The sequence below is a fragment of the Desmodus rotundus genome, chromosome 13, assembly GCF_022682495.2.
Source record: "Desmodus rotundus isolate HL8 chromosome 13, HLdesRot8A.1, whole genome shotgun sequence".
Lineage (NCBI taxonomy): Eukaryota > Metazoa > Chordata > Mammalia > Chiroptera > Phyllostomidae > Desmodus > Desmodus rotundus.
In genome coordinates this window covers 41,882,446-41,908,759 of record NC_071399.1, presented here as the reverse complement: position 1 = coordinate 41,908,759, position 26,314 = coordinate 41,882,446, and the positions used below count along the sequence as shown (strand labels likewise).

The window sequence follows — 26,314 nt, the reverse complement described above, 5'->3', positions numbered from 1 at the left end:
TGAGAAGCACTTTATCTGCCCTTCCATTCTAAATGAAAACTTTGCTGGATAGAGTCATCTTGGATGCAGGTCCTTGCCTTTCATGACTTCAGATACTTCTTTCCAGTCCCTTTTTGCCTGTAAGGTTTCTTTTGAGAAATCAGCTGATAGTTTTATGGACACTCCTTTGTAGGTAACTCTTTTGGCTGCTTTTAAGATTTCTCTCCATATCTTTAATCTTGGGTAATGTAGTTTTGATGTGCCTTGGTATGTGCTTCTTTGGGTCCAACTTCGTTGGGACTCTCTGGGCTTTCTGGACTTCCTGGAAGTCCATTTCCTTTGCCCGACTGGGGAAGTTCTCCTTCATTACTTTTTCAAATAAGTTTTCAATTTCTTGCTCTTCCTATTCTCCTTCTGGCACCCCTATGGTTTGGATGTTGGAATGTTTAAAGTTGTCCCAGAGGTTCCTAAGCCTCTCCTCAATTTTTCGAATTCTTGTTTCTTCATTTTGTTCTGGGTGAATGTTTCTTTCTTCCTTCTGCTCCAAACCATTGATTTGAGTCCTGGCTACTTTACTGTCACTGTTGGTTCCCTGTAGATTTTTCTTTATTTCACATAATGTGACCTTCATTGCTTCCTGGGTCTTTTTTATGCTGTTGAAGTACCCAGTGAGTTCCTGGAGCATCCAGATAACCAGTGTTTTGAACAGTGTACGTGATAAGTTGGCTATTTCTTTGTCACTTAGTTGTATTTTTTCTGGAGCTTTGATCTGTTCCTTTATTTGGGCCTTTTTTTTTTGGTCTCGGTATGCTTGTTATGTAGTAAGGGGCAGAGCCTTAGGTGTTCACCAGGGTGGGGCAACCCATGTCACTGGGTGGTGATGCAGTATGTGTGTGTGGCGGGGGGTGGTCTGAGAGGGAACAGTACTGCTTGCTCCACTCTGCCGGTTTTCAGTCACTTCCCCTGCTACCCACAATCATATTGGTCCCTTATGGTGCCAATTTCCAAGTGGGTGGGTTTGTGTTCGTTTTGGGACCCTGTGGGTCTCTCCAGTGAACTCTCCTGTGAGGCTGGGAGTTTCTCCTGCTGCCTCAACCCCCACAGGTGTTTTCAGTCAGAGGTTTAAGGCTTTATTTACCCGAGCTGGAACTCTGGGTTGCACAGTCTGTCTGGCTCCCCAGTTGTTCCTCCCAGTTTATCTGCATGTAAATGCAGATAAACCACCTGATCTGCCAGCTGCCGCCTTCCAGTGAGCCATCTCTGCCCGACTGTCTCCACCCCTCCTACCAGTCTGGATGAATGTTTCTTCTTTAACTCCTTAGTTTTCGGACTTCTATACCGTTTGATTTTCTGGCAGTTCTGGTTGTTTTTTTTGTTAAAATTTGTAGTTGTCCTTGTTTTGGTTGTGAGAGGGAGTACAGTGTGTCTAACTACATCTCCATCTTGGCTGGAAGTCATAATTTATAATTTAAATTTGAATATTTCACCTAAAATACAGTGTGCTTGAGTGTGATACTATTGTGTTACAGAATTACATAATTATGATTTTGTAATAAAGATTTTGTCATAAAAAAGGTTTTTGGTTGTGTTGGACCCTGTATATTATAACATGGGGTTCATCTCTTCTAAAAATTTTGCTTTCATTAGTAATATTGTGCAGTCTTTTTTGTTGTGATAGAAATCTAAGGATGTCTAGTTATTTTGGCCTCTGAACTCATGTTCCCCTGAGGCATATAAAGCTATTTGGGCAATGTTTGATCCTATAAAGAGGGAGAATGAGTCCCCTAGGATAGAAAACCCACAGACACCACTCCTGATTGATCATGTTCCATCAGGCTTGTAGGCTAGTTGGGGATTCACCTTCAGGAAACAGTTTCTTCATGTGGTAATTTCCCTTAGGTGGAGAGAGGAAGGATATAGAGGAAGAAATAGTGGAGGAATGCTCTCATCATCAGTACCAACTTGTGTGTGTTGCTATTGACAAATTTAATGGAGATCTGATTACTAATATTTTTGTGACACTTTGTGATGAGGTGCATTGGAGTGATTTTGTTTTTATATCTTTTGGTTGTAGACTTGGTGGGCCCTGTCAATCAGGAAATTCATATATTTCTTTAATTGAATTTTTCCTGAATTATTTTGATCACCTATGCTTTCATTTCCTTGGTTCTCTCTTTTTGAGAAATGCTGTTATCTGAATATTCAGCCTCTTTGACAAGTATAGTTTTAATCTTTTTATTCTCCTCTTTTCTTTCTTTTTGTATATTTGTTTTCCTTGCTGGGAGATTTCTTAAGCTCTGTCTTTTTTTTTTTCTATTATTGTTCAAGTAGAATTGTCTCCATTTTCACCCCACCATGACCCCCATCCCACCCATCCCTGCTGCCCACCCTCGAACCCACCCCCTTTGGCTTTTGTCCATGTGTCCTTCATACAAGTTCCTTGATGCCCTCACCCCATTATCCCCTATTATCCCTCTCCCTCTTCCTCTCTGGTTACTGCCAGATTGTTCTTTATTTCAGTGTCTCTGATTGTATTTTTCTTGTTTCTTTGTTTTGTCAATTAGGTTCCACTTACAGGTGAGATCATATGCTATTTCTCTTTCACTGCTTGTCTTGTTTCACATAGCATGATGCTCTCCAAATCCATCCATGCTGTAGTGAAGGCTAGGACCTCCTTCCTTCTTTCTGCTGCATAGTATTCCATTGTGTAAATATACCATAGTTTTTTGATCCACTCATTTACTGATGGGCACTTAAGTTGCTTCCAGCACTTGGATATTGTGAATCGTGCTGCTATGAACATTGGGGTGCATCGGTTCTTTTGAATTGTTTTTTCAGGATCCTTAGGGTATAATCCCAACAGTAGTATTCCATATTTTTTGAAGAACTTCCATAATGATTTCCACAGTGGTTTCACCATTCTGCATTCCCACCAACAGTGCAGTAAGGTTCCCTTTTCTCCACAACCTCATCAGCACTTGTTGTTTGTTGATTTGTTCATGATGGCCATTCTGACTGGTGTGAAGTAGTATTTCATTGTGGTTTTAATTTGCATCTCTCTGATGGCTAGTGATGTTGAGCATCTTTTCATTTTTCTCTGGGCCATCTGTATATCCTCCTTGGAGAAGTGTCTATTCAAGTTCTTTCCCCATTTTTTAATTGGATTATTAGTCTTCAGGCATACAGCTGTGTGAGTTCTTTATATATTTTGGAGATCAAACTGTTGTCCAAGGTATCATCTGCAAATATGGTTCCCCCTTATTTCAATGCTACTTTCATTAGCTGTGCAGAACCTTTTTACTTTGATGAGATCCCATTTGTTTATTCTTTCCCTTGTCCTTTGCTCTAGGGGACCTATCGGTGAAAATATTGCTGCATGGAATACCTGAGATTTTCCTGCCCATGCTCTCCTCAAGGAATTTTACAGTGTCATGACTTATAATTAAGTCTTTTATCCACCTTGAATTTATTTTTGTGTATTGTATAAGTTGGTGGTTGAATTTCATTTTTTTGCCTGTAGCTGCCCAGCTCTCCCAACACCATTTGTTTAAGAGGCTGTTTTTACTTCATTTTATGCTTCTGCCCCCTTTGTTAATAGTAATTAACAAACAATATTAATTGACCATAAAGATTTGGGTTTATTTGTGGGCTACCTATTGTGTTCCATTCATCTGTGTGCCTGTTCCTATGCCAGTACCAGACTGTTTTCATTACAGTGGCCTTGTAATATAGTGTGATATCAGATACTGTGATCCTTCCTGCTTTGTTCTTCTTTCTCAAAATTGCTGCAGCTATTTGGGGTCATTTATGGTTCCATATGTATTTTTGAAATGCTTGGTCTATATCTGTGAAATATGTCATTTGTTTTTTAATAGGGATTGCATTTAATCTGTATATTGCTTTGAGTAGTATAGACATTTTGATCTTCCAATCCATTAACATGGTATATGCTTCCATTTGTTTGTGTCATCCTTAATTTCTTTCTTCAGTGTTGTGTAGTTTTCTGAGTACAGGTCTTTCACCTCCTTGGTAAGGTTTATTTCTATGTACTTTACATTTCTTGTTGCTATAGCAAATGGGATTTGTTTTCTAATTTCTATTTCTGATCTTTCATTGTTGGTTATAAAAATGCCCTGATTTCTGAATATTGACTTTGAACCCTCCTGTTTTGCCAAATTCCCTTATTAGGTCAAGTAGTTTTGGGGTGGCGTCTATAGGGTTTTCAGTGTACACTCATATCATCGGCAAACAGTGACAGCTTTGCTTCTTCCTTTCCAATTTGGATGTCTTTTATTTCTCTTTCTTCTCTGATTGCTGTGGCTAGGACTTCCAATACTATATTGAATAGAAGTGATGAAAGTGGACATCCTTGTCCTGTTCCTGATCTTAGTGGGAAAGCTTTTAGTTTTTGCCCTTTGAGTATGATGCTGGCTGTAGGTTTCTTGTATATGGCCTTTATCATGTTGAGGAATGCTCCCTCTACTCCTACTTTGCTGAAAGTTTTTATTATAAATGGGTGCTGTACCTTATCAAATGCTTTTTCTGCATCTGTTATAGGATCATGTGATTTTTGTCTTTCCTTGTGTTTATGTGATATATTATGTTTATTGATTTGTGAATATTGTACCATCCTTGCATTGCTGGGATGAATCCCACTTGATCATGGTGTATGATCTTTTTAATGTACTACTGGGTGCGGTTTACCAATATTTGTTGAGGATCTTAGTGTCTATGTTCATCAGCAATATTGGCCGATAGTTTCCTGTCCTTGTTGTACATTTATCTGGCTTTGGGATTAGGGTGATGCTGACTTTGTAAAAAGAGTTGGGGAGTCTTCCATCTTCTTGTATTTTTTGGAATAGCCTGAGAAGGATAGGCATTGCTTCTTCCTTAAATGTTTTGTAGAACTATCCTGTGAAACCGTCCAGTCCAGGGCCTTTGTGTGTTGAGAGTGTTTTGATTACTGCTTCAATTTCGTCAGTTGTTACTGAGCTGTTCAAGCTTTCTCCTTCTTCTTCATTCAGTTTTAGAAGATGATATTTTTCTAGAGATTTGTACATTTCACTCAGGTTTTCAAATTTGTTGGCATACAGTTGTTCATAGTAATTCCTTACAATCCTTTGTATCTCTGTGTTATCCATTGTAATCTCTCCTCATTTCTGATTTTGTTTATTTGAATCTTCTCTCTTTTTTTTTTTTTTTTGATGAGTTTGCTTTAAGGGTTGTCGATTTTGTTTATCTTTTCAAAGAACCAGCTCCTGGATTTATTGAATCTTTGGATTGTTCCTTTATTCTCTATGTCGTTTAATTCTGCTCTTTTGTTGGTTACTTCTTTCCTTCTGCTCGCTCTGGGCTTTGTTTGTTGTTGTTCCTCCAGTTCTTGTTGTAAGGTTAGGTTGTTTATTTGAAATGTTTATCTATTTTTAGGGAGGCCCGTATCACTATGAACTTCCCTGTCAGGACTGCGTTTGCTGTGTACCATTAGTTTTAGACTGTTGTGTGTTCATTTTCATTTGTTTCCAGAAACTTTATGAGTTCTTCCTTGATCTCATTCTTTACCCATTCATGGTTTAATAGCATGCTGTTCAATCTCCATGAATTTGAGTGTTTTTGAGTTTTTTCCTTTAGGTTGGTTTCTAGTTTCAGTCCCTTGTGATCAGAGAAGATGCTTGATAGGATTTCAGTTTTCTTGAATTTGCTAAGGCTTGTTTTGTGCCCTATCCTGTGGTCTGTCTTTGAGAATGTTCCAAGTGCATTTGAAAAGAATGTGTACTTTGCTTATTTGGGATGAAAGGCTCTCTATATATCAGTTAAGAACATTTGATCTAGTACATTGTTCAATGCCGCAATATCCTTGTTGATATTTTGTTCGGGAGATCTATCCATTTTTGAGAGTGGGGTGTTCAAATCCCCTACTATAATTGTGTTGTTCTCAATATCTTTCTTGAAGTCCTCCAAGATTTTCCTTATATATTTGGGAGCTCCTATGTTGGGTGTATATATGTTTACAATGTTTATGTCTTCTTGATGGATTCTTCCCTTGAGTATTATGAAGTGTCCTTCTGGGTCTGTTTGCATGGCCTTTGTTTTGAAGTCTACTTTGTCAGATACAAGTATTGCTACCCTGGCTTTTTTTTTCCTATCCATTTTCTTGGAATATTTTTCTCCATCCCTTCATTTTCAGTCTGTGCAGGTCTTTTGTTCTGAGGTGGGTCTCTTGTAGGCAGCGTATGTGCAGGTCCTGTTTTCTTATTCATTCAGCTGCCCTATGTCTTTTGATGGAAGCATTTAATCTATTAACATTTAAGGTTAATTTGATAAGTATTTGTTCATTTTCCCCCCTTTATACCTGTATTGCTCTCTCTTTCAGTCTTTTCCTTTCTCTGCGTATAGTAGTCCCTTTAGTAAATCTTGTAGTGCTAGTTTGGTGGAGATGTATTCTTTCAGCCTTCTTTTGTCTGGGAAACTCATTTCACCTTCCGTTTAATTGAGGGTTTCACTGGGTAGAGTAGTCTTGGTTTCAGGCTTTTGTTTTTCATTACTTGGAATATCTCTTACCATTCTTTCCTGACTTGGCGTGTTTCTGTTGAGAAATCAGCTACTAGCCTTATTGGAGCTTCTTTGTATGTTACTTGTTGCTTCTTCCTTGCTCCTTTTAAGATTCTCTCTTTGTCTTTAAATCTTGCCATTTTAATTATGATATGTTTTCAAGTAGGCCTCTTTGGATTCATCTTGATTGGGACCCTCTTTGCTACCTGAACTTGCATGGTTTTTTCCCTCTCCAGGTTTGGGAAGTTTTCTGTCATTATTTTTTCAAACAGGATTTCTATTCCTTGGTCCTTTTCTTCTCCTGGTATTCCTGTGATTTGAATGTTGTTGTGTTTCAAGTTATCTTGGAGCTCCCATAAGCTATCTTTATATTTTTTAGTCTTTTTTCATGCAGCTGCTCTACTTGGGTATTTCTTTCCACTTTGTCTTCCAGCTCACTGATGGTCCTCTTCTTCATCTAGCCTGCTTGTAATTCCTTCTACTGTGTTTTTAATTTCAGAAATTGTGTTCTTCATTTCTTTCTGATTTTTATTTATAGTTTGTATTTCCTTTTCTATACTGTTGTAGTTCTCACTCATTTCCTTTTAGTTGTCTGTGAGTTCCTTGAGCATCCTTATAACCATTATTTTGAATTCTGTATCTGATAGTTTGCTTACCTCCATTTCATTTAGCTGTTTTAGTGGGGAGTCTTCCATCCTTTTGACTGTATGTTCTTTTTTTGTCTCCTCATTTTAGATGATTCTTTTTGTTTCTTTCTGCACTTCCTGATGTTCTGCTTAGCTCGGTGTCTTTGTAGGATGAACTTCTATGGGATTCAGTGGTGTGGTCTGTTTGATCTCCTTGTCTGTATGCTCTAGATTTGCCTTTCTTCTGTTTGTGTGGGCTCTCTTATTGTACTTGGGATTTTACCTATTGGTGGTTCCTTTGTTGGTGGGTTCTCTCCTCTAGCAGGTATACTCGTGTTCACAACTCCCACCTAATCTTGTATGTGATCAGTGGCAGGTGGAAGGCAAAATGGATTAAGACAGTGGGAGAGTATTCTATGGGATTGAAAGTGCCAGGAAGTAGAGAAGAGATAGGAGATCCTTTGGATAAGTACAGCGTTAACTGTGATGTTTCACCCAACTAGCCGCTTTTTATAAAAGGTAAAAAACTGATAAGACTCTTGTTAGAGGGAAGGAGAATTGTGAGTTGAATCCAAAAAACAGAGCATTTGTGCGAGGTTTGATGATGAGATATAGTGAGAGTAAAGGATAGGAGCTAGGTGTAGTGTGCGAGAGAATAGAGTTAACCACAGCAGTAATAAAGTTGAGGAACATAGTGAAATGGGCCAAGAGCATGGCAGTGTGCTGTGTAGTATTTAGAGTTATATGGAACAACAACTATTTACAATAATCCTGGAAAAACAATAATATGACAAGAAATATATGATCTGAATAACAAGAATAGAAAGTACACGACTAAGAGTAGTGTGTTATTGGAATACAAGTGAAGTGAAAGTAGGAAAACTTAAATACAATATGAAAGAGAGAACAAGGAAAACCAAACAATGCAATTAAACAAACAAAACTTAACTAAACATAAAGAAGAGAAATAAAAAATACTAATAAAATAAAAGAAGTAAAAATAATGAAAAATATACAAATAAACAATAAAATGCAAGTTCTATAGGATAGCAAAGTGAAATTTGTCTCAGTTTCTCAGTGGTTATGGTTAGCCTTCTGCTCTCTCTCTGAATCTGTCTCTGGTCCTTTCACAGGTCCACATCTTATTGTCACACAGTTGGGAAAAGAAAAAAAAGGGGGAGAAAGAAAAAATAAAAGCCTCCTGCTGACTTAAACCCACCAAGCGAGTTCTGCTGGTTTTCCTGGAAGCGGCTAGCTGAGCAGGACTGGGCTTTGTTTTTCTCCCATCCTGTGGTTTTACTAGGATGGGGGCCGGGTTTGGCTGCAATATTCACATTTGCCCAGCCTCCAGCCCAGGTCCTCCGTGAGTTGCTGGGCCCCCACTGTCCATCTGCACCGGTCTGGTGCCTTTAATCCACCAGTTGTGCCACCCATGAGGTGTACTGATTAGGGGCAACTCACACCCGACCTCCTCCTTCTTTGCTGACCTGCATGCTGTGCACTCTCAAAGTCTCTTCTGGGCAGTTCAGCTCCCCCACTAAATTAAGTCTCTCTGGGAACTGCTAACTCCCTGAGCCCTGGTGCCCTCAAAGGGTTAGTCTGTGAGGCACACCTCCTTCCTCTTTGCTAGCCATCCACTGGGTGAGCCTTCCTTAAACAGCTGCTGAGAGCCTTTTTTTGAGTGAAATCTTCTTGTTTAAGCCCACCATTCTTAACAAGTGCCCAGCTTTTCACACAGTCCACCTTTCTAACCAGACAGGAGACTATCCGGGTCAGGGTCTGACACAGCCCAACTCTTCTCCCTTCTCCAAGTGTCACCTGACTCCCTAATTTCTCTGGTGGTGATCTGGCCAGTACCCACACTCTCAGCAGGTCAACACTGCCTCTGTGTGTCTCCCACTTTGTCTTTATTCCCCCCTAGTGATTTCAAGTATCCAGGTCTCTACTGTCTTCCCCGCTTTGGTAGGGGAGGATGCTGCTGATCTAGCTTTCCTCCAAAGATCCTGTGGCCACCGCCAACCGTGGCGGCAGGCTCCAGCCAGGGCTGCAGCAGCCTTGGTCCCTGCGCAGGTCCCAGGGACCTTACCATCCCAAAGCAATTTCCTTACCATCTGTTTTTCAATGTCCTCTACAGTTTTGGCCTCCAAACTTCATATAAGCTGGGATTCCATTGGCTATTCACTCTGTTCCTCATAAGATCGACTAGGTGTTCCAGCTGGGCACAGAGGGAAGTGGGCTCTGCTCCCACCTACCTTGCTGACATCTCTAGATTTTCTAACTCTGTCTTTTAACTCTTCTATTTAGTATTTTCAAATTAACTTTTTTTGAAATACAACATGTACATGGAAAAGTGTGCATTTCTCAGTTTAGAGCTCATTGAATTTTTACAAAGTGACACCCTTTTAAACACCATCCTGATGAAAAAACAGAATATCACCTGTACCCTAGAAGACCCACTTTTGCTTCCTCCCAGTCACTACTTCCTCCCCAAAGTCTATCCTGACTTTTAATACCCTGGGTTGGTTTTGTTTTACTTTGAACTTGATATAAGTGGAAATGTAGACTTATGTGTCTAGCTGCTTTTCTCTTAGTATCATGTTCAGTTTTATTTATGTTGCTGCATGTCACAGTAGTTCATGCTTTATCATTATTGTGATGTAGTTTGTTGTATGAAATATTATCATTTATCCATTCTACTGTTAATGGACATTGGGATTGTTTCTTATTTGGGACTAGTACAAATACCGTTGCTGTGAACATCCTTGAACACATTTTTGTTGTATACCTGTACATATTTCTGTTGGGTATATCCCTAGGACTTGAGAGCTGAATCACATGGTATGCATATGTTTAGCTTTAGAAGATATCGTGAGTTTTCCGATGAATCAGGAATTTGGGAGTAGGTTAGCTAGGTGATGCTGGCCCAGAGTCTCTCATGTGGTTGACATCGGAATGCCAGCAGGGACCACGGTCATTTGAAGGCTTGACTTTACTGAAAGACACTGTTGGCTCAATCACATCATTACTGTTGGCAAGAGGCCCCAGCTCCTTACCGTGAAGCTGCTGGAATATCTATGACTGCTAACTTGCCCTAGAGGGAATTGATCCAAAAGAGTTAGCAGTCCTTTTAATTTTAGTCATTCCAGTAGATGTGTATTGATGTATTGTGCTTTCAGTTTCATTTCCTTGATGATTAATGAGATTAAATACCTTTCCCTGTATTGAGTACCTTTTCAATATTTTTGCTATTCTAGTTTTAGTTTCCTGTATTTCCTTTTTGTTTTTTGAATATTCGTGTTTCTGGCATTATGTCTTTGTTTTATGGATGCAGTATTTTTTCTTTTAGCTTACATGACGTTAAGGGCAATGCCCCCTGTTTCCCTCTAATGGTTTTTATTTTTCTGCACAGTTTCTGTTTCTTCTGAGTTTCTTTTTTCTTCTTTTTCTCTGCTTTTGCTGTTAGGGTCTTTCCTTAAATATCTCTGAGCCTTTGGCTTTCTATCTATATTAAAGAGCCAGCTTTTTAAAAAGCTGACTGAAGGTGTGGGAAGGTAGAAGAGGGTATAGAGGGGATAAAGGATAATGGAAGGAGTCTTGAGTTGGGATAGTAAATATACAATACAATATACAGTTGATGTATTATTATGGAATTGTACACCTGAAACCTATATAATTTTATTAACCAGTGTCACCCCGATAAATTCATTAAATAAAATAAAAATAAAATGCTGATTGAAGAAATAGGTCGTGTGCAAATGGCTGTATGACCATGGACTTCATTGTAGGGTCCCTAGGTTGGAATGTTTTACTAGGAACTCCCAATATCAGGATCTGTAAATTTATGTCTTTTTTCCCCCTTTGTGAATTTCCAGATTCCCCAGAGCGTACTCTCCAGTGTACTACCTGTAGAGTATAAGTCTGGGAGTCTCAACATTTCATACATGAACTTTCATTTAGTATATAACTTTGATTTTTAGTATTGTAGTTGCACTCTCAACTGTGTATGGGAGTCTCCCAGTCCCAGGACACTCCTTGTTACCATTTTTTGATGATGAATCCCCAATCTTCTGTGAGGGGATGGAGAGCGGCTGTCTCCATCCTGTGAGTGAGTGGGAGAGTAGAGGGAGGGCATCAGTGCTCTTACTGCCCCTTAGTAGTTCCATAAAAACGTGGTACTGCTAACCCTGTAGCTCGTGGGGAGTTGATTCAGGGTTAGTTTGCTTCTCAGATTTCACCATTGCTGGCTTAGTATTTAGTTTTCTCAGGTTTGCTGGGTTAGTTACCACTCTATTCCTGTTTTCCAGCTTATAAACAAATTTATAATTGTCAACTCATCTTTATCTTTCTGGGTTTATGCCTTTAAAAAAATCTTTTAATGCTATTCTTACAAGGTTTTAGGCAAAAAACAGAGGAGGTAAGCACGTGTACTTACTCTGTCATCTTTGACTGGCAATATTATTTTTTTTTTGCTTTTCTTTTTTTTAAAATTTTTTATTGTTATTCAATTACAGTTGTGTGCCTTTTCTCCCCATCCCTCCACCCCACCCCAGCCAAACCCCCCTCCCTCCACCACTTCCACCCTCCCCCTTGATTTTGTCCATGTGTCCTTTATAGTAGTTCCTGTAATCCCCTCTCCTCACTGTCCCCTCCCCACTCCCCCCGTCCATTGTTAGATTATTCTTAACTTCAATGTCTCTGGTTATATTTTGTTTGCTTTTTTTTTTTTTTTCTATTTATTATGTTCCAGTTAAAGGTGAGATCATATGGTATTTGTCCCTCACCGTCTGGCTTATTTCACTTAACATAATGCTCTCCAGTTCCATCCATGCTGTTGCAAAGGGTATAAGCTCCTTCTTTCTCTCTGCTACGTAGAATTCCATTGTGTACATATACCATGGTTTTGGATCCACTCGTTTGCTGATGGGCACTTAGGTTGCTTCCAGTACTTGGCTATTGTAAATTGTGCTGCTATGAACATTGGGGTGCACAGTTTCTTTTGGATTGGTGTTTCAGGGTTCTTAGGGTATAATCCCAGCAGTGGAATTGCTGGGTCAAAGGGCAGTTATTTTTAGTTTTCTGAGGAAATTCCATACTGTTTTCCACAGTGGCCTCACCAGTCTGCATTCCCACCAACTAAAGTGTGTGTGTGTTTGAAGAACAGTGACAATTGTGAATCAAATTATTTTCTTTTCGTTGATTGTATCAGATTACCTCTATAAGCATTCAAGATTTTTATTACGGTCATTGTGTCATCCTCTAACAGTATTCTTTTAGTCAAAATAAAACAGACTTTGTATTAACTGTGCTACATTGTCTTCTATGAGCCTATTTCCTGGGTCTTAGTATATCAGTTAGTTGTATCTCATCCCAGTTCTCAACTAATCCCAGCAACCATGAGCATCTCTTCAAGGCTCATTCTTCGTTTCTGTGTAAATTGTGTTTTAGGCATCTATATACTGTTCTCTGTAATCTGCCTGAGTGGTGGTGCTGAAGGGAGCAAGGAGGAATGTGCTTCATCTCAGGATCTGTCTACAGGAATTTAATGTTCTACTTTTTTCAAACACCCAATTTCCAGCAGAATAAATTTCTTTCTAGACTCAGCATATAGGGATCTTTCCTATTGTTCTTGGTATTATGGTGCCACCGTAATTATTTGGTGAACTGACTTGGTTATTTAGACCTGTTTAAAAGAATCAGTCATGGATATTTAATGTAATTCTTTCTTAATTTTGTAGCCCTATGTTAGACTTTCATTTGGGCTACATTGTTACTGTGGTGATAACAGAGTTGGTACCAAGAGGTAGTGTAACTTTTAATCTTGAAAGTGCTAAGGGATTTGGTTCTGTAGAGCTGAGTGTCAGTAAGAGACTAGCAGTGCACCTATAATCATCTGTGGTCATCTGAAATATCAACCGTTGGGATATTTTAAGGGAAGTGGGTATTGTGGGCAAAGTTAACAATATGTGTCAGTTAGCTTTCTAAATTATTTGTCCCTCTGGTTTAAACTTGGGCTAAATATTCAACATATATATTATCATCATAGGCAAAACGATGATCAGTGCCTTTAGAAATAAAGCAATATTTCTCCAAATAAAGATAGAGCCACCGGAGCCTCCAAATTTGAAGTGATCACATTAATAATGTGTTCAGAAAAATAAATTAGATAAGTTGAACTACTAAATATTTTAGCTATATTTTCTCCTTTGATTCCTATTTTAAAAATATACTCTGAATTTGCTATGGTTTTATCTAGTTTACTGGTATGAAAACTGATTTTCAGAGAGACTAAAATCTGCCTAGGAGCATATAAAACTCAGTCGACAGAGTTGGAATTTTGACCTAGATTACTTCACTGTAAACAGAAAGTGCCTCCCAGTTAAGAAAAAGCAGAAATTGGCAGGTTCCTGTATTTATCAATTTGCAGAGGATTATGTTTCTCAAATGTAAACACAACAAATGTTTAGACTTTCTTTCCTTAATGAGTTACTCTTTATAAAGTCTTCTATTGTGTAGCTAAAGACTTTATTGAACTCTCTTTTTTTATGCCTTCTTTCCTACTCCCCACCTTCTTTCCCACTCCTCTTTCTGTCTTCTTTCCCCCTCCTTACCCTTTAACTTCTTCCCACCCTTCTCTGCATATCCCCAATTCTATTTTTTCCTCCAGTAATACCTACTAGTTAATTTAGACCTTTCAGCAATTTTAATAAATAGATACTTAAATGTGATTGCACAAAGTAAAGTTGACTAATGAAAGAGGAGTTTCTCAAAGTGTTTATTTAGAACGAGAGGTGTGAGATAATAAATAGCCCCGGCTCAAGGAAAAGGTCACTTCTTGCAGAAGTTTTCTCTGACCGTCCCCACCCCCTGACTAGGTCACAGTGATATGCTTTCTTAGAACTTTCTCATAGTACTTATTACCATAACAATTAAATAATCAGTTGTGCAATGAATGGTTTCTTATCTTTCTCCTCTACTAGAACATAAGCCTTATGCAAGCAGGAGACTATGTCAGTCTTACCGACTGATCATGCTTTGGTTAGCATACTGGCTCCCACATAGTGGGCACATGTTGGATGGATCCATGAATGGATGGTGGATAGATAGATAGAGTAAATTAATGAAAAAAAAGTTACTAGTGTTTTGATTCCATTTCATTTCCTTTGGTTTGGACTATTGTAGTAACCTCCTAACTGTTCTCCCTATCACCATCTCAAAGCCATCAGTCTACATTATCCCAAACCCTTATTTTATCTCCAAAGGAGGTCTAATTTCTTTTTATACCTTCATAAACCTGTGACTTCTTACTGATAATCTATGAAGTTTAACTTGTTAGTGAGACATCTCTGGATTGAGTCCCAACCAAATAATTTAGTCTTGTTTTCTCTTATTCCCCCCTTGTACTCTGCACATCAGCTAAATTGCATTATTCACCACTATCTATCACATTTGTGTCATTTTACTTTCTCATTTTATTCATGCAGATAATTCTCATTACAACATCCTTTCTCCCTTTGCTTGGCTAACTTCTGCTTATTCTTCAAGACTCACCGCGAATATCTCTGTTGTATGAAATGCTACCCCAGCTAGAATTAATCACTCCTTCCTCTGTGCTCACAGATAACCTTATGTTTAAAAGTTCATATAACATGTATTACTTGGTTTGGTAATTATTTACCTAATTGACCTTTCTCTCAACTTGATGCTTTTTAAAGGGAATATCTCTTTTTTAGCTCCCACAGCATGGTGCACCTGGGAGACAGCATAGAGCAGTGAAAAGAGTATTTTTTAATACCAAAGAGATCTGGTTATGATTGAAATTTTGTTTGCCATATGCTAGTTACTTTAATTATTCCTTTGTACTAATGCCCTTTCTCTTAACTTTTTTGGTAAGTCACCTAAAATCTGTTACTCATGAGAAAAATATAAAAATTAAATTTCAAATTTGAGTTCAACAGTATTTTTAAAGGATTGACATGTGAATTTAAAAAATCATTTCCAGGATCATACCTAGACAGAAATATATAATTCACTCATTTTTATATTCTCAGAGTATCTCTTTTCCCAACTAAAAAGTTCTTAAACTTCCCATCAGTTCAGTATTTGGGTATATAGTGCTGTGTGTCTAACATTATCCATTGAGAATGAGTGAGTACACTTACTATGCATATCCCAGGCACTCTGGGTACACATTTGATGTCACTTTAATCCTCAGAATAACCCTGTAGAGTGCAAATTGTCGTCTCCTTTGAGGAAACAGGCTCAGAAACCTTGAGCAACATTTTCTGTAAAGTGGTAAAAGAAAGATTATGGCATGAAAAGACATGTAAGGAGACGAAGAGCCTCCTGTTGCCTCACTTATGCCCTTGACATTGAGGAATGATTAAAAAAAAAGATTGCTACTCAGTATAACCAAGATATTAGTAATGTTTAAAGGCCAGTGTCTTGAGAATCAATTAAAGTAGCATACAGATTTTCTTACCCTTATAGATTGTTGATTAATTGTGAAAGGAGACTCAGGCTTTTCACACTGCAGGGATTTCAGTGAGAGTTTCAGTGGCCAGAGTGTTTTTCCACGGGGGTGGGGTGGAGATTTAATGTATCCTGTTTGAAAGGGTCTGTGAGCTATCACCAGAAGATATGAAAAGCCACACCATTAGTAATTTTATGTATGACTGTGAAGGGCAGTAGCATATTTGACCTAACCCAGAGTTTTCTCAACCTTGGTGAGCACTTTTGGCAATTTAGTTCTTTGCCATGGGAGGCTATCTTGTGCATTGTAGGATGTGTAGTAATATCCCTGGCCTTTACCCACTAAATGCTGGCAGCGTTCCCTCCCCTGCTCCACCCAGTCATGACAACTAAAAATGTTGCCAGATGACAGCTGGGAGACAAAATTGCTCCTGAGAGGGCCAGTGATGTAAACAAAGCTTCTGCAAGAGCTTATCACCTATGTTTTGAAATCCTGTAATAGATAATGGACACGGTGCTGGGTGACCTTGAAATAGAACCTTGAAAAGAGCCCACACCCTTGTGGAGCTGATGACCCATGAAGTTTGTTGAGATCTTTTGAGAGAGTAGAATATTTCTAGTAGTTGACTGAAATAGCTTTGGTTGAAGCTGTTAGCAAAAATTTGTTTCAAAGAAGTTTACCATCTGTTTTCATTTCTGCTTTTGTAAGTTGCTTTGCTACTCAATTCCTTTATTTTAAGCTGTCTTCCTCATAGAACGTAAAATATTTGAGTATATGTCAAAATTCCCAGTTTAATAGGAAATATGTTTTATTCAAACAGAAATCAAAATAATAATTTTAAATTAGGGTAGAATGGCAGGAAGTTTGATGTTGTGAAATCAGGCCCAGATAATAGCAGAATACATAATAGTGAAGGAAACTAGATGTCTGGTTGTATTTGAGATTCACTTCCTGTTCTTGTTTATCATGGAAAGTTGCACCTTATGAAAGATTTTAGATTCAGATCATTATATTATTCTAAGAAAAAAATTTCAAAATGCTAACCACGTCTTGGTAACCATAGCAAAATATACAACACGTAAAAATAATCTCGTCCTTATCTATCTTAGGGTTGAATTTTTGGTACATGATAGATGTTGAGTTCTTATGTATCTAATATGCTTTCATTATCTGAGGTCAAAGGAAAAAAGGCTTTCTCAGTTACAAGAGCACAGGCATGCTTGTTAGTTGAAGTAACAAAACCAACTCTGGCTTATTTAGCAGAAAGAGTGATTGAACTATAGTTCAGAGAATATTTGGGAAGGCACAGAACCTGTCTTGGATACCACAAAGTCAGAATAACACTCAAAATTTTCCCCTCCCCTAAACTGATACTATTTACTTAATGTTGAATGTTGGCTTATAGAACCTAAGAACAATGAGGATTATTTGGTCTGTGTTATTTTCAGTCCTCACCCTGATGCCTAGAGCAGTGCCTGACTTGAAGTAGTCCCTTAATAAATATTTGTATGTAAATAAAATATTTGACCCAGGATATGTTTGTTAATATTAGCAACAATATGGAAACACAATGCAAAGTATAATTATGAGATGTTAATATTGTACATACTATTGGGAGGGTGTTTTTGGTAGCAGATTTGTACTTTCTCTTAAGGAATCTTAATAAATACATTTTGAGTAACTATTTTGTACCATAAAACCTTGCCTTTCATATGTTCGTGTTTTAAATGAACATCTACGACAGACTTGCAAAAGTAGATCATGATATTGTTGTGTCTCGTGTGAAAGCAGAGGTTCTGAGAATTGAGTCACTAGAATCATGTCTATTTAAGTGGCAGAGCCTAGTCATGCCTCTGTGATGCTTAGCTCAGACATTTTCCTATGTGCAACACAGTGTAATGCTACTTTCTGCTTTTTCTTAGGTGAAAAACAGTTTTTCTGTTCAATATACTAGGAAATAATTTGAGGCTATAAACTTACCAGACCAAGGCGTCCTATATATACTTTTCAACTGCAGTGTTGCAAGTGTTTATAAAAGTAAATGTTAGTGTATAGAGATAACATTTATGACCGTATTCAAATTTTGCTGCTAAAATGAGAAGTACAAAATAAGCACATGCTGAAAAAATTTTTTCAGATTAGGGTATAATATCCTATATAATGTTTTCTGAAAAAGCACTACCTGTTACACTCCAGTTGTTTAGTTATTAACTTAATAGGCAGAAGAAACTGTGCTGTTTCTCGTCAAAGGTCCCAAATGCTGTCACTATGTTTTATACTTTGAAAAAACTTTGAAATAATTCAGGATATAGAAAAATTACAAGTATAGGGCAAAGAACTCTTCTACCCTAAACCCAGATGCCCTAATTATTAACATTTTTTTACATTTGCTTTATCATTCTATATACACATATATTTTCTGTGTATATGCATTTTTTCTGAATCATTTGAGAGCAAGTTGTAGATGTAATGCTTCTTTACCCATAGATAAGTCAGTATACCCAGGTCTGTTGAAAAAGTATCCAGCCATGTACTATGAAAATAGAGACATTTATTGAAGAAGATACAAGAAACATTGTACATAATGCCTTAGTCCCCTTCAAAGTAGGCACCTTGGGACCTCACACAGTTCTCCCAATTGCCTTCAGCTGCCCAGTTGTATTTTCCTGAATCTCATCAACTGTCTGAATCTCCCTTTCAAAGGTGATTTTAGTTTTGGAAAAGCCAGGAGTTGCAGGGCACCAAATCTGGGGTGTAGATGGGTCTGAGTCACCTGGGTGATTTGATGCTTTGCCAAAAACTGCACAAGACTTGTAATGCACGAGTGAGTGTGTTGTTGTGATGAAGCTGCTGGTCACCAGTTGCCTATAGCCATGGACTTCTGAATCATCACAGTAGTTTCTGCGGAGGAATGTTCAAGCTCAACGCAAAATCTGATGCAGGTTCATTGCTCTACTTGTTCAGTCATTTTGGATGCGACAGCCACACAGTGCCCTTGCTCACTCAATGGTGTGTCTACTGCCCTCACTGACTAATACAGTGAAGTCATCATTGTTCATGCATGCGCATTACAGTCCACTCTCCTTGACTGCTAGGTTACATCGATGTTACAGAGAATGTTCTCATTATGTTAACAGTGGTTGGACTTTTTCTGGACAGACCTCGTGTATTGCTTTATTTTTATTTGGCAATTGTCCAAATAATGTCCTATTTTATAGCAAAAAGAAAAAATATATGGTCCATTCCATAATTATGTCCTACATTTAGTTGTTATGTCTCTTTATTCTTCAATCTGGAACAATCCTCATTCTTTCTTTCTCTTTTATGATCTTGATATTTTAAAGGGTATAAGCCAGTTATTTTATAGAAGATGAAACTTATTTTAATAATATGGTAGAATTAAAATTTTTGAAAATGAAGTATTAGGTGAAAATAATTTGTACTTCACATGTTTCTGTTGGCGTGACGTGTTAAAGATTTCCATTATGAAAAATGTTGATCACAAAAGCAGAGAGCCCTATTACCCAGGTTTAATAATTAACATTATTGCCATCCTTCCTTCTTCTATACCATCATACTGTTTTATTTCATATTTAAGTAAGCTGTAAAAAAATATGACATTTCTTATATAACCATAATATTATTTTACCTAGCAAAATGATTTTTTAAAAGATTTTACTTATTTTTAGGGAGATGGGAATGGAAGAAGAAAGGGAGAGGAACATTAATGTGTGGTTGCCTCTCACTCACTCCCTACTGGGGATCTGGCCTGCAGCCCAGGCATGTGCCCTGACTGGGAATTGAACAGGTGACCCTTTGGTTTGCAGGCCCTTGCTCAATCCACTTAGCTACAGCAGCCAGGAACAAAATTATTTTTAATTCCATATTATTATGTACTACCAAAACTATATTCAGAGTTATCCCATTACTTTAAATAAGCCCATTTATATTTTGTTTTGCATTTGATTGTGATGTTTGTTAAGTGTCTTCTTTATCTTTTAAAAATCAGGTATTTCTTCCTCCCTTTTGGTAGAGTATTTCAGTGTTTTCTGTGGTATGATGGGTGCACTTAGATTGGCTTGCTCATTATCTGTTCCATGGTTTTCCTTGTGTTCCTCCACATAAATCAGAGGTTGGAAAACAAAGCTCTATTTCTTTGAGCTTTCTATAACTCTCTTGCAGCCAGAATTCTGGCTATGATTTAGGCTCCACCAATCAGAAGTACTTGTATGGTGCTTGAGTTCATTGTGAGCCAAAGCAGTGGCATATGAAATACCATTTTGCTGGTCCATCTACAGACCCAACAGCGTTCTAGAAGTTAATCTTCAGACAATTTCTGATCCCTAGACTCTGCTGAAATAATCTAATGACTTCCTAATTTCCTAGGGTCTTGAATGTAGTGGAAGAAGCAGTCTTCTGGGTAGATCAGTCCTTACGTGTTTTTTTCAGGAGTCTTCCTGGAGGCACAGCCTGGATCTTCCCTTCTAGCCCTTCCAGCAATTTTATAAGCAATCAATTCTGTGTAAAATCTTTTTCTGCCCAAAATGACTCGAGAGGGTTCTGTTATCTGTAAATGAATCTTAGCTAACAGAACTGGGAATCAAAATAATGTAACATTTATATTTAACTTCAAATGTATATATAAAGCAGTATGCCTAAATATGAGAATCTTAGATTTGAACTGGGACATAGTTTAAGGAAAAGGAAGTAGCCCTTTGTGTTAGGAGATCAAGTTAATCAAGGAACATTATGCATGTGTGTGTGTATATGGTTATAAAAAAAACCCCTGAGAATCTTTTTACGTGGATTTCTGGTATATGTTCTTAGCTGGTGACTTTGTCACCAAAACCATTTTTTACTAGGACTTTCTGAAGTTCTACTGAGACTGCCCTTCCATGTGACCGTAGAATATGAATGTGGCCATGTGTGTCTCATTCCTGTCTTCTCAAAAGGTTTGGGTGGCTTCAGTTAACTGGTCAGTGACAGAGACTTGCAGCTATGTGATATCCTCTGCCACCTTTCTCTCAGTCCTTTGTAAATACATTCCTGAATTTCTGCTTCCACCCCTGGTGTAACAAGACTATGGAAATGTGGTGGAGACTCACCTGTTTTTAAAATGTGTTGCAGAAATTTTGAGACATCCACAAGTGCAGAAAGAATAATATAATGACTACATGTACCTATCACCTTTTTAGCACTTTGTTAAACACAAACTTCAAATAATTTGACTACTAGATCCCTAATGGGGTACTTTTTTCCTTTCCATTTTACTTCTTGCTTCCTAAAATTCTACATGATCAAGACCTACAGTATCCCTCAGGCCTCCCCCTGCCTCTGACTGACCAGTCTCTCTGTGGGTCTCTTCAGAGACCGCATATGTGGGTATAAGCACTGTCATAGGCCATGTCTCAGGTAGTGCCCATACCAGATTGTTGGGACGAAAAGCAGGAACTGCTTTGATTTCTTGTCATGTGGATGTTGTGGCTCTGGGTCTGTTTTTGATGATGCCTTCTTCTTTACAGCTGTTCTTTAAGTAAAACCCATAGCACTCAAATTCATGACCTTTTCTTTGCTCTTGTTCCCTTAATGGGGAAAAATAGACAATAATACATGAGAGAGCATGAGATAACACTTGGAATACTTACATTACTCTCTCAAATTACAGTATATGATAGAACAATATTTGATAATATGCTTTGTATTTATTTTTTAAACCATAATATAGGCATTAACCCCATATATTTTCACTATGTATATTTTTTAAAAGCAGATGTTTCACTGTAGGACTTAAGGGAAAACTAATGGAACTACCGCCCTCAAGCAATAAGAACACATCAAATGTTACTTTTTTTTTTTTTTAAGTAGGATTAAAAATTTTTGTGGCCTCTTTGTAGTTTCATTCTGACACACTTTTTTCTCCTCAAACCTGCATGGGAAAAGTCATTCTTACAAGATATGGAAACTAAAAATAAATGTTCTCACACTCTGAGAAAACTGATAAAAGCCAATCAAAATTTATTTGAGTTCTTGGTTTGGGTCAGTTTTGGTAGGTACCACGTGGAACATAAGAGTAATGTGGTTCCTGTCTATGAGTGCTTGCGTAGACAAGCACTTCAGTTGAGTAGACAAGACATCTGAAAAGCATTGTTGGGTCAAAAAGCAGAACAATTTTTAATTTTTTGAGGCATTTCCATACTCCTTTCCACATTGATTGTACCAGTCTGCATTCCCACCAACAGTGCAGAAGGATTCCCCTTTCTCCACATCCTCACCAGCACTTGTTTGTTGATTTATTGATGATGGCCATTCTGATAGGTGTGAGATGGTATCTCATTGTGGTTTTAATGTGAGATAAATCATCATTTATCTGATGATTAGTGATGTTGAGCATATTTTCATATGTCTACTGGCCATCTGTATGTCCTCTTTGGAGAAGTGTCTATTCAGGCCCATTTTTTAATTGGATTGTTTGTTTTTTTGGTGTTGACTGAACTAACAAGCAAAACAGAGACAGACTCATAGATAGAGAGCAGATGACAGCTAGTTGAGGGAGTAGGTATAAGGGGACTAAATGGTAATGGAAAAAATACAATCAAGATTAAATTAAAAATAAAAAGCATGTTTTTTTATACAACAAGCTATATAGAAGTGTGCAAATAAAGCAAGAGGTCTTTAAATTTTTTGAGGAAGGTAAGCTGTTGAAAAATAAAGTAAAATGGTGAACTGTATTTACTTTTTATACAGTTTCTTCTAACAACAATACAGTAATGCAGAGATTTCTCTAAATTTGAACAGTCTGGATATGCATTATCGGGGATAAATTAAATAAATGTAATGTAAATGTAATAAATAAATGTACTGTACTTATATATTGCTTCTTTGTATGTGGGAGAAAGAGGAAAAGCTAGCGGCACTCCTCTTATACTCTCAACAGAAAACATTCTCTCTGGAAAAGAAATCTTTACTGACTTAAGTGTCATTCCAGTTTCCAATTTAATATATTTTTCATGATTAATATTTTGGTATCAAGCATGTATTATTTTCTGCTGCCTAACAAATGCAATAATAAAACCTCTCATCTGGCATACTTTAATAACAAATCATGTAATATCTTCAGGTAATAGTCAACAAATATTTTTTGAACATTATCTATATGCAAGCCCCAGTGGAGCTTATGTTTCAGTTGAGGGATAAGAGTAATACACAATAGGCCATACAATACAATAGGCCATAGAGTGTATGATGGTTGGCAGAGAGCTTGCATATTATAAAACGGTGTTATTTCTTTGATAAAAAACAAATCAAGAAAGGTTAAAAGAATGGACAGAGATGGTGTAGCTCAACAGTCCATAACTTTTTTGGCACCAGGGGCTGGTTTTGTGGAAGGCAGTTTTTCCATGGACCCTGGGGTGGGGAGGACAGGGGGTAGACAGGAGGCAGAGTTCATGCCATAATGCAAGTATAGCTTTGCTCTGGCTTGCCCGCAGCTCACCTCCTGCTGTGTGGCCGGGTACCAGTACATTGTAGCTGACTAGCCCTCAAACCAAAACCAGTCCATGGTTTCTAGGGCAGTGTGTCTTTTTCTCCTCCTTTGTTGTAAGATAATATACTTGTAAGGTTAAAATTGTATAAAAGCTAAGTAAGTTGAGGAAAGAAAGATGAGTGGCTTTGAGTAGTGAAAGAAGAATTAAAGAAGTAGGTACAATTTGGATGTGAGTGTAAATAATACATGGAGGAAGTAGAATACTCCAACCAGTGAGAATGAAATATTTGTTATATTCATGGGACAGTGACAAAGCCAACTAGGCTAACTTAAATGGCACGTGTTGAGCAATGGAGGGAAATCGGGTTGCAGGGGCTTGAAAGTATATGAAAGGAACTTGGACTTCATGTGGTAGATCATGGGGAACTATTCTTAGTCCTTCAGCATGAAATGACACGATGAAAGTGGGATTAAGGAAGATACGTGTTTGCCAGGAGAACTGGTTAGTGTCTGCATTTTTCTTTTCTTACACTGTGTTTATTGGTCTGTTTCATTCTAAGTAGGTGAAACATTTTATTAACCAGAAGGCTAGCTTGTGTTGTAGCCTCAAATTAACCCTGAAATTTCAGTGGCTGAATACATAAGTACAATGTTTTTCAATCTTTTTATCTCATGGCATGGATAAACTAATTACTAAAATTCTGCGGCACACCAAGAAATACATTTTTTACCAGTCTGACCAAAAAAAAATACATATAATTTTGATTCATTCACATCAGACATCTGTTGCTGTGTTGGCTGTTGTCATTTTTTTTTTATTTGACAATTCTCAGGGAAAAGAGGTCAGTGCCCCTGCTAAATAGTCATACTGATTGAAAATCGCTGCATAAGTGTATTTCTTGTTTGCACTACTTGGCTCACACAGGTGGATGGGATATGGGGGTGGGGAATTCTCCATTTACTCATTCAAGGACCCATGCTGGTTGCTGTGGTAGGAGAGAAGAGTGGGATGGAATATTCCTCAGTGCGCTCTAATGCTTCAGCCTAAAAGTGACATATGCCACTTTTGATTGGCCAAAAGTAGTCACATGTGCCCCTCTAGTGAACTTAAGAGTTTTCAGTGAGCAGTAAGTGTCTCTCCCAAGGCTCTCTGAGAATCTAGGGCATATAATTCTACTTGTTTAAGAGAGAGATATAATAATCAAGAGTGCATACCCTGGAAATAGACTGCCTGTCTAGAGTCTGGCTCTCCCTCTTACTAGCTGTGTGACCTTGGGCAAGTTACTCAGCTTTCTGGGGCATAATTTCCTTGTCTGTAAAATGGGTAGTAATGAGAAGAGCCTCACAGAATTATTGTGAGTTGTGAGGCTTGAATGAGAAAACACACACACATATGTGTGTTAGAGCACTGTAACATAATTTTTAGCAAGTATTTATTATTGTTATTATTAATCTGCTGGCTTTTGGTATAGCAGTTGAGGGGGCCAGTAGGAGAGAAGTTGTACTAATATGTCTGTGATGCTAGTGTCTGGACTAGGATGATGATGCTGTGCAGAGAAAAGATGGGCAAGAGAGAGTGCAAGAGGGGAAAACCCAAGCAAGATTCACTGGCTAAATACCATGGATGAGAGAAGGATGATGAGGGGTGAGTGACTGAGAGAAAGAAGCTTGAGTTTGCAGAGAAATTAGGGGTCCCTGCAGGGAAAGAAGATGGGCTAAAGTCCCAATGTGGTGATGAGAGATATCCAAGCCACAGAAGGCCACAGGAAGTAGAGGAATAGAGCCATCTCATAATGGACATGTTTCTAGAAGTGATGACGTCCTTCCTCAGACTCCAAGTCAGGCTACAGGCACTGATGTCAGATGGTTTGGATTTAATTGCTGGCTCCACCTCTCCATGTGGCCTGGCATTCTAGTTTCCTCACCAGCAAAATGGAGATAGTATTTGTACCCATCTCTTACAGTAGTGAGGATTAAATAGATAATGCTTATCATGTGCTCTGAAAAGTGGCATGTAATAAACAGTAAATAATTGTTCCTTATTAGCGAATAGAGCTTTTAGTTGAAATAAAATTTGGGGATTATCTCAAAGTGATCAGTTTTTCGGAGATGAATATAAAATAGACTTCTGTTGACAGCAGTTCTCATGGGTACATTTAGTCCTGCCTGAATTAAAAAGAATGGGCCATATTGTCAACAGACCAGCTTTTCATTCTTACCTGAATAGTCAGTGAGCAAATATTTTTAGCTTTGCAAAGAATAATAAATCACAATGGGCTAAAAAGTGACCAAAATAGATAATTTTAAGGGCTAATTTAAGATCAGTGCTTCCCCTTTTAAAATTGGCTGGTACTTTTTTTATTGATTGGTAGGTGTCACTGCCCTTTGCCTCTTGAAATATGAAATCATTTCCAAAAAGAACATATTTCTGTATATACATTTAAATTGTCTTGTTGGGCAGTTAGCTATATTTTTTTAATCCTCACCTGAGGGTATGTTCAGAGACGAAGGGAGAAGTAGAGGAAGAGGGAGGGAGGGAGGAAAAGAGGAAAAGGGAGAGAGAGAAACATCGATCAGCATATGACCCTCAGCTCTATCTTTTAATAGCTCTGGTTTAAATTACAGGGCATTAGAGGGTAATGATCTTCAGTTACACCTATGGTCTAACATGTAATTAATCATTTAGGGGTTCCTTGTCACTTCATTGAGAAATTAAGAACTTCAGATATTTCGGTAGAACTTTAGAATGTTAGTAATAGTACAGAATAGGTGCTTTTTGATTAGATGGAGATTTGAGAACTTTCTGTGGACCAGGCTCTGTACCATGTGCTTTGTATATATAATGGATGACATCCTCATCCGCATAAATTGACAGCCTAGCTGAGTTTATAATCTACCAACTGTTGGTTATTTGTCCTATTTAAGGATGGACTGTCTGCTGGTATATAATGAAACAATTAAGCCTTCTATTACATTTTTGGTCTGATTCAGTTCTGTATTCTTTATGGAGTTAGGGTTACATTCCTCATGCTGCCTCTGATTTACCAGGTGCTTTTTCTTAACTTAGGTTTATTTGTAAAGTGTGGCCAATACTATCTGCTCATCCTGTTTCACAGGATTGTGTAAAGGAAAACATTACATACTGTGTGGACTATTTTGTAAGTTACTGAGCTCTTCATATTTACCTGATGTCCTTTCTAACATCTA

The 26,314-nt window shown here is 37.9% G+C and overlaps 1 protein-coding gene across 2 annotated transcripts in view; it reads left to right on the top strand.

The window, feature by feature from the left end:
• UBAC2 (UBA domain containing 2) overlaps window positions 1–26,314 on the top strand; it is a 232,260-nt gene that overhangs the window by 80,876 nt on the left and 125,070 nt on the right. The gene's annotated exons all lie outside the window — the stretch shown is intronic.